The sequence below is a fragment of the Triticum aestivum genome, chromosome 5A, assembly GCF_018294505.1.
Source record: "Triticum aestivum cultivar Chinese Spring chromosome 5A, IWGSC CS RefSeq v2.1, whole genome shotgun sequence".
Lineage (NCBI taxonomy): Eukaryota > Viridiplantae > Streptophyta > Magnoliopsida > Poales > Poaceae > Triticum > Triticum aestivum.
In genome coordinates this window covers 644,783,300-644,789,168 of record NC_057806.1, presented here as the reverse complement: position 1 = coordinate 644,789,168, position 5,869 = coordinate 644,783,300, and the positions used below count along the sequence as shown (strand labels likewise).

At 41.6% G+C, this 5,869-nt stretch overlaps 1 pseudogene; it reads left to right on the top strand.

Moving 5' to 3' along the window:
• Positions 1-5,076: 5,076 nt before the first annotated feature.
• LOC123108156 (basic blue protein-like) lies at positions 5,077-5,533 on the top strand (annotated as a pseudogene).
• The last annotated feature ends 336 nt before the right edge of the window (positions 5,534-5,869 follow it).

The following is a 5,869-nucleotide window of genomic DNA, read 5'->3' as shown; positions in this document are numbered from 1 at the left end:
CAATTAAGAAGATTTGCATTGAAATTATGCCAAGTAGCACTCCGCATCAAAAATTCTCTTTTTATCATTTACCTACTCGAGGACGAGCAGGAATTAAGCTTGGGGATGCCTGATACGTCTCCAACGTATCTATAATTTTTGATTGCTTCATGCTATATTATCTACTGTTTTGGACTATATTGGGCTTTATTTTCCACTTTTATATTATTTTTGGGACTAACCTATTAACCGGAGGCCCAGCCCAGAATTGTTGTTTTTTGCCTATTTCGGTGTTTCGAAGAAACGGAATATCAAACGGAGTCCAAAAGGAATGAAACCTTCGGGAACGTGATTTTCTCACTGAATATGACCCAGGAGACTTGGACCCTACGCCAAGGAAGCTTCGAGGTGGGCACGAGGTAGGGGGCGCGCCCTATACCCCCAGGCGTGCCCCCCACCCTCGTGGGCCCACCGAAGCTCCACTGACGTACTTCTTCCTCCTATATATACCTATGTACCCCCAAACGAACAGATACGGAGCCAAAAACCTAATTCCATCGCCGCAACTTTCTGTATCCACGAGATCCCATCTTGGGGCCTATTCCGGAGCTCTGCCGGAGGGGGCCGTCATCACGGAGGGCTTCTACGTCATCATAGCCTCTCCGATGAAGTGTGAGTAGTTTACCTTAGACCTTTGGGTCCATAGTTAGTAGCTAGATGGCTTCTTCTCTCTTTTTGGATCTCAATACAAAGTTCTCCCCCTCTCTCGTGGAGATCTATTCGATGTAATCTTCTTCTTTTCGCGGTGTGTTTGTTGAGACTGATGAATTGTGGGTTTATGATCAAGTATATCTATGAATAATATTTGAATCTTCTCTGAATTATTTTATGTATTATTGGTTATCTTTGCAAGTCTCTTCGAATTATCAGTTTGGTTTGGCCTACTAGATTGGTTTTTCTTGCCATGGGAGAAGTGCTTAGCTTTGGGTTCGATCTTGCGGTGTCCTTTCCCAGTGACAGAAGGGGCAGCAAGGCACGTATTATATCGTTTCCATCAAGGATAACAAGATGGGGTTTATTTCATATTGCATGAATTTATCTGTCTACATCATGTCATCTTGCTTAAAGTGTTACTCTGTTTTTAACTTAATACTCTAGATGCATGCTGGATAGCGGTCGATGAGTGGAGTAATAGTAGTAGATGCAGAATCGTTTCGGTCTACTTGTCACGGACGTGATGCCTATATACATGATCATGCCTAGATATTCTCATAACTATGCTCAGTTCTGTCAATTGCTCAACAGTAATTTGTTCACCCACCGTAGAATACTTATGCTCTTGAGAGAAGCCACTAGTGAAACCTATGGCCCCCGGGTCTATTCTCATCATATCAATCTCCATCACTTTAATCTTGCTTTGCTTTTTTACTTTGCCTTTTACTTTTCACTTTGCATCTCTATACCAAAAATACCAAAAATACTATCTATCAGATCTCACTCTCGTAAGTGACCGTGAAGGGATTGACAACCCCTAATCGTGTTGGTTGCGAGTAGCTATCGTTTTGTGCAGGTACGAGGGACTTGAGCGTGTCCTCCTACTGGATTGATACCTTGGTTCTCAAAAACTAAGGGAAATACTTACGCTACTCTGCTGCATCATCCTCTCCTCTTCGGGGAAAACCAACGCAAGCTCAAGAGGTAGCATGTCACCATCTACAAAGGTCAACTTGTCGCAAAAGGTTTTCGACAAGTTCAAGGGGTTGACTATGATGAGACCTTCTCACCCGTAGCGATGCTTAAGTTAGTCTGAATCATGTTAGCAATTGCCGCATTCTATAATTATGAAATTTGGCAAATGGACGTCAAAACTGCATTCCTTAAATGGATTTCTTAAAGAAGAGTTGTATATGATGCAACCATAAGGTTTTGTCGATCCTAAAGGTGCTAACAAAGTGTGCAAGCTCCAGCGATCCATCTATGGACTGGTGCAATTATATTGGAGTTGGAATATACGCTTTGATGAGGTGATCAAAGCATCTGGTTTTATACAGACTTATGGTGAAGTCTGTATTTACAAGAAAGTGAGTGGGAGCTCTGTAGCATTTCTAATATTATATGTGGATGACATATTGTTGATTGGAATGATATAGAATTTCTGGATAGCATAAAAGGATATTTGAATAAGACTTTTTCGATGAAAGACCTCGGTGAAGATGCTTATATATTGGGCATCAAAATCTATAGGGATAGATTGCGACTCTTAATAGGACTTTCACAAAGCATATACCTTGATAATGTTTTGAAGACATTCAAAATGGATCAGTCAAAGAAAGGGTTCTTGCTTGTGTTACAAGGTCTGAATTTAAGTAAGACTCAAAGCCCGACCACAGCAAAAGATAGCGAGAGAATGAAAGTCATTCCCTATGCCTCAGCCATAGGTTCTATAAAGTATGACATGCTATGTATCAGACCTATTGTATAACTTGCCATGAGTTTGGCAAGGGGTACGATAGTGATCCAGGAGTGAATCACTAGACAGTGGTCAAAGTCATCCTTAGTTACCTAAGAGGACTAAGGAAATGTTTCTCGATTATGTAGGTGATAAAGAGTTTGTCGTAAAGAGTTACGTCTATGAAAGCTTTGACACCGATTCGGATGACTCTGAGTCTCAATCTGCATACATATTGAAAGTGGGAGCAATTAGCTAGAGTAGCTCCATGCAGAGCATTGTAGACATAGAAATTTGCAAAATACATATGGATTTGAATATGGCAGACCCCTTGACTAAACATCTGTCACAAGCAAAACATGATCACACCTTAGTACTCTTTGGGTGTTAATCACATGGCGATGTGAACTAGATCATTGACTCCCGTAAACTCTTTGGTGTTAGTCACATGGCGATGTGAACTATGTGTGTTAATCACATGGCGATGTGAACTAGATTATTGACTCTAGTGCAAGTGGGAGACTGGTGGAAATATGCCCTGGAGGTAATAATAAAATGGTTATTATTATATTTCCTTGATCATGATAAAGGTTTATTATTCATGCTAGAATTGTATTGACTGAAAACTTAAATACATGTGTGGATACATAAATAAAAAGCTTGTCCCTAGTGAGCCTCTATTAGACTAGCTCATTGATCAAAGATGGTTAAGGTTTCCTAACCATAGACATGAGTTATCGTTTGATAACGGGATCACATCATTAGGAGAATGATGTGATGGACAAGACCCATCTATTAGCTTAGCATATTGATCGTTCAGCTTATTGCTATTACGTTCTTGATGTCAAATAAATATTCCTTCGACTATGAGATTATGCAACTCCCGGATACCGGAGGAATGCCTTGTGTACTATCGAACGTCACAACATAACTGGGTGATCATAAAGATGCCCTACAGGTATCTTCGAAAGTGTTTGTTGAGTTGGCATAGATTGATATTAGGATTTGTCACTCCGTGTATCGGAGAGGTATCTCTGGGCCCTCTCGGTAATACACATCATAAGAAACCTTGCAAGCAAAGTGACTAAGGATTTAGTTGCAAGATGATGTATTACAGAATGAGTAAAGAGACTTGCCGGTAACGAGATTTAACTAGGTATGAAGATACCGATGATCGAATCTTGGGCAAGTAACATACCGATGGACAAAGGGAATTATGTATGTTTTCATAAAGGTCCGACCGATGAAGATCTTCGTAGAATATGTAGGAACCAATATGGGCATCCAGGTCCTGCTATTGGTTATGACCAGAGAAGCATCTCAGTCATGTCTACATCATTCTCGAACACGTAGGGTCCGCACGCTTAACATTCATTGACGACATAGTATTATATGAGTTATGTATGTTGGTTATCGAATGTTGTTCGGAGTCCCGGATGAGTTCACAAACATGACGAGGAGCTCGGGAATGGTCTGGAGGTAAAGATTGATATATAGGATGATATGGTTAGGCCAAGGGGTCAGGCCCATGGGGCTTTAGATCAGTGCAAAAGGATGTTTTGCAGAGGTCAGGGTCCGATGGCGTCTGGCTCTGGGCTAGATGCCAAGACCCATGGCGTCTGGGCCAGACGCCAAAGACTGTGGCGTCTGGTCCTGGAAGTCCGACAAGGACTCTTCCTTGCGGGAAAAACCGACTCTGAGAAGGCTTTTTCTCCAAGTTTCGACCCCATGGCTCAATATATGAATAGAGGGGGAGGGCTAGCACCCGGAACACATCAAGATTCACCAAGCCGTATGTCAGCAACCCTATCCCCTCTAGTTTATCCTCCATCTAGTTTCTGTAGTGCTTGGTGAAGCCCTACGGAGATTGTTCTTCATCACCAACCGTCACCACGCCATCGTGTTGTCGGAACTCATTTACTACTTCACGCCCCTTGCTAGATCGAGAAGGCGAGGACGTCATCGAGCTAAACATGTGCTAAATGCGGAGGTGTCGTACGTTCGGTACCAGATCGGGATGGTCGTGAATGTGTACGACTACATCAACTGCGTTGAAAAATGCTTCCGCTTAGCGATCTTCAAGGGTATGAAGATGCTCTCCCCCTCTCATAGCTATGCATCTCCATGGATACATCTTGCGTATGCGTAGAATTTTTTTGTTTTCCATGCAAGTTTCCCCAACAGCTTTAGCAGCTATGGTCGAAAACTCTAGATTAGGGACTTCTCCTTGTTTAAAATATTTTTATTTCAGAATTTTCCTATTACAAATATATCATCTAATACTAGTATATATAAATATCTGATATACCACTAATGAATCCACGAAAAAGAAATATTTTCAAAATCTTAAGAGTAGGAAAATAAATGCATCCTCGTTAATTTCCATTAATACTAGATCGGATTATATAAGTTGGAGGATTGGTAGCATATACTAAGTAACATTGCATATCACAATTGTTTATTTGTATCATTTAAAGCAAGATTCTCATTATTTGAGAACATTAAAACAATGATTTTAGCTGACTGGCTATATATATGATACGAGAAGGAGATCGAACGCAAGCAATCACTTGAGGTACCGACCATTGTTTAATTTTGTTGTTCTTGTAATATTTGGTAGCGACAAGAAGTCAAGAGCAGCACCAACGATGGCACGGGGAACCATCGTACCCAGCCTTTTGGTGCTGCTTCTGGTCGTTTGCTGTGCAACCACCGTCGTCCATGGCAAGGAGTGGACCGTTGGTGACAACAAGGGATGAAGCTTCGGTGTCTCCGAATGGGAGGGTGGCAAGCACATCCAGTCCGGCAACGTGCTTGGTGAGAACTCTGAAGATCGGGTGATTGGTTGTTCTTAATGTATATACTGTGTTCTGATCTGTATTCTTGTGTTAACTAATGCACGCAGTGTTCAAGTACAACCCTAGTATGCACAACGTGGTGCAGGTGGGAGAAGGCGACTACAACTCATGCAGGGTCTCGGGCCCGTCGAGGACCTACACCTCCGGCAATGACCACATCCAGCTCGCCCACGGAGGCAAAGCGTTCTTCATCTGCAGCCTTCCGGGTCACTGCCAGCAAGGCATGAAGATAGTTGTCACTGCTTAATAGATCTCGCGCATATGCATGTCTCTGTATTTGTACTTTTTACCAAGTCTTTATGGTGTGCTAGCCAATGATGAATTGCTGATGGAAGAAATAAATTGATCCTAGTGCAGTATTTGCATCATGTTTTCATGGAACCTTGATAAACCAACATCTATTTGGACTAGCTACTATAAATATACGAGTAGACATAAGTTTCTACCATTCTACCAACCATACTTTGAACATTAAGGGCGAATGATTATGAAGGTCTATCACAGTCAATTGAATTCGGAGTCTTCTTTAAAAATAGTTCACCAAAAGTACAAAGCATTTCAAACATAATAAACATTACATAGG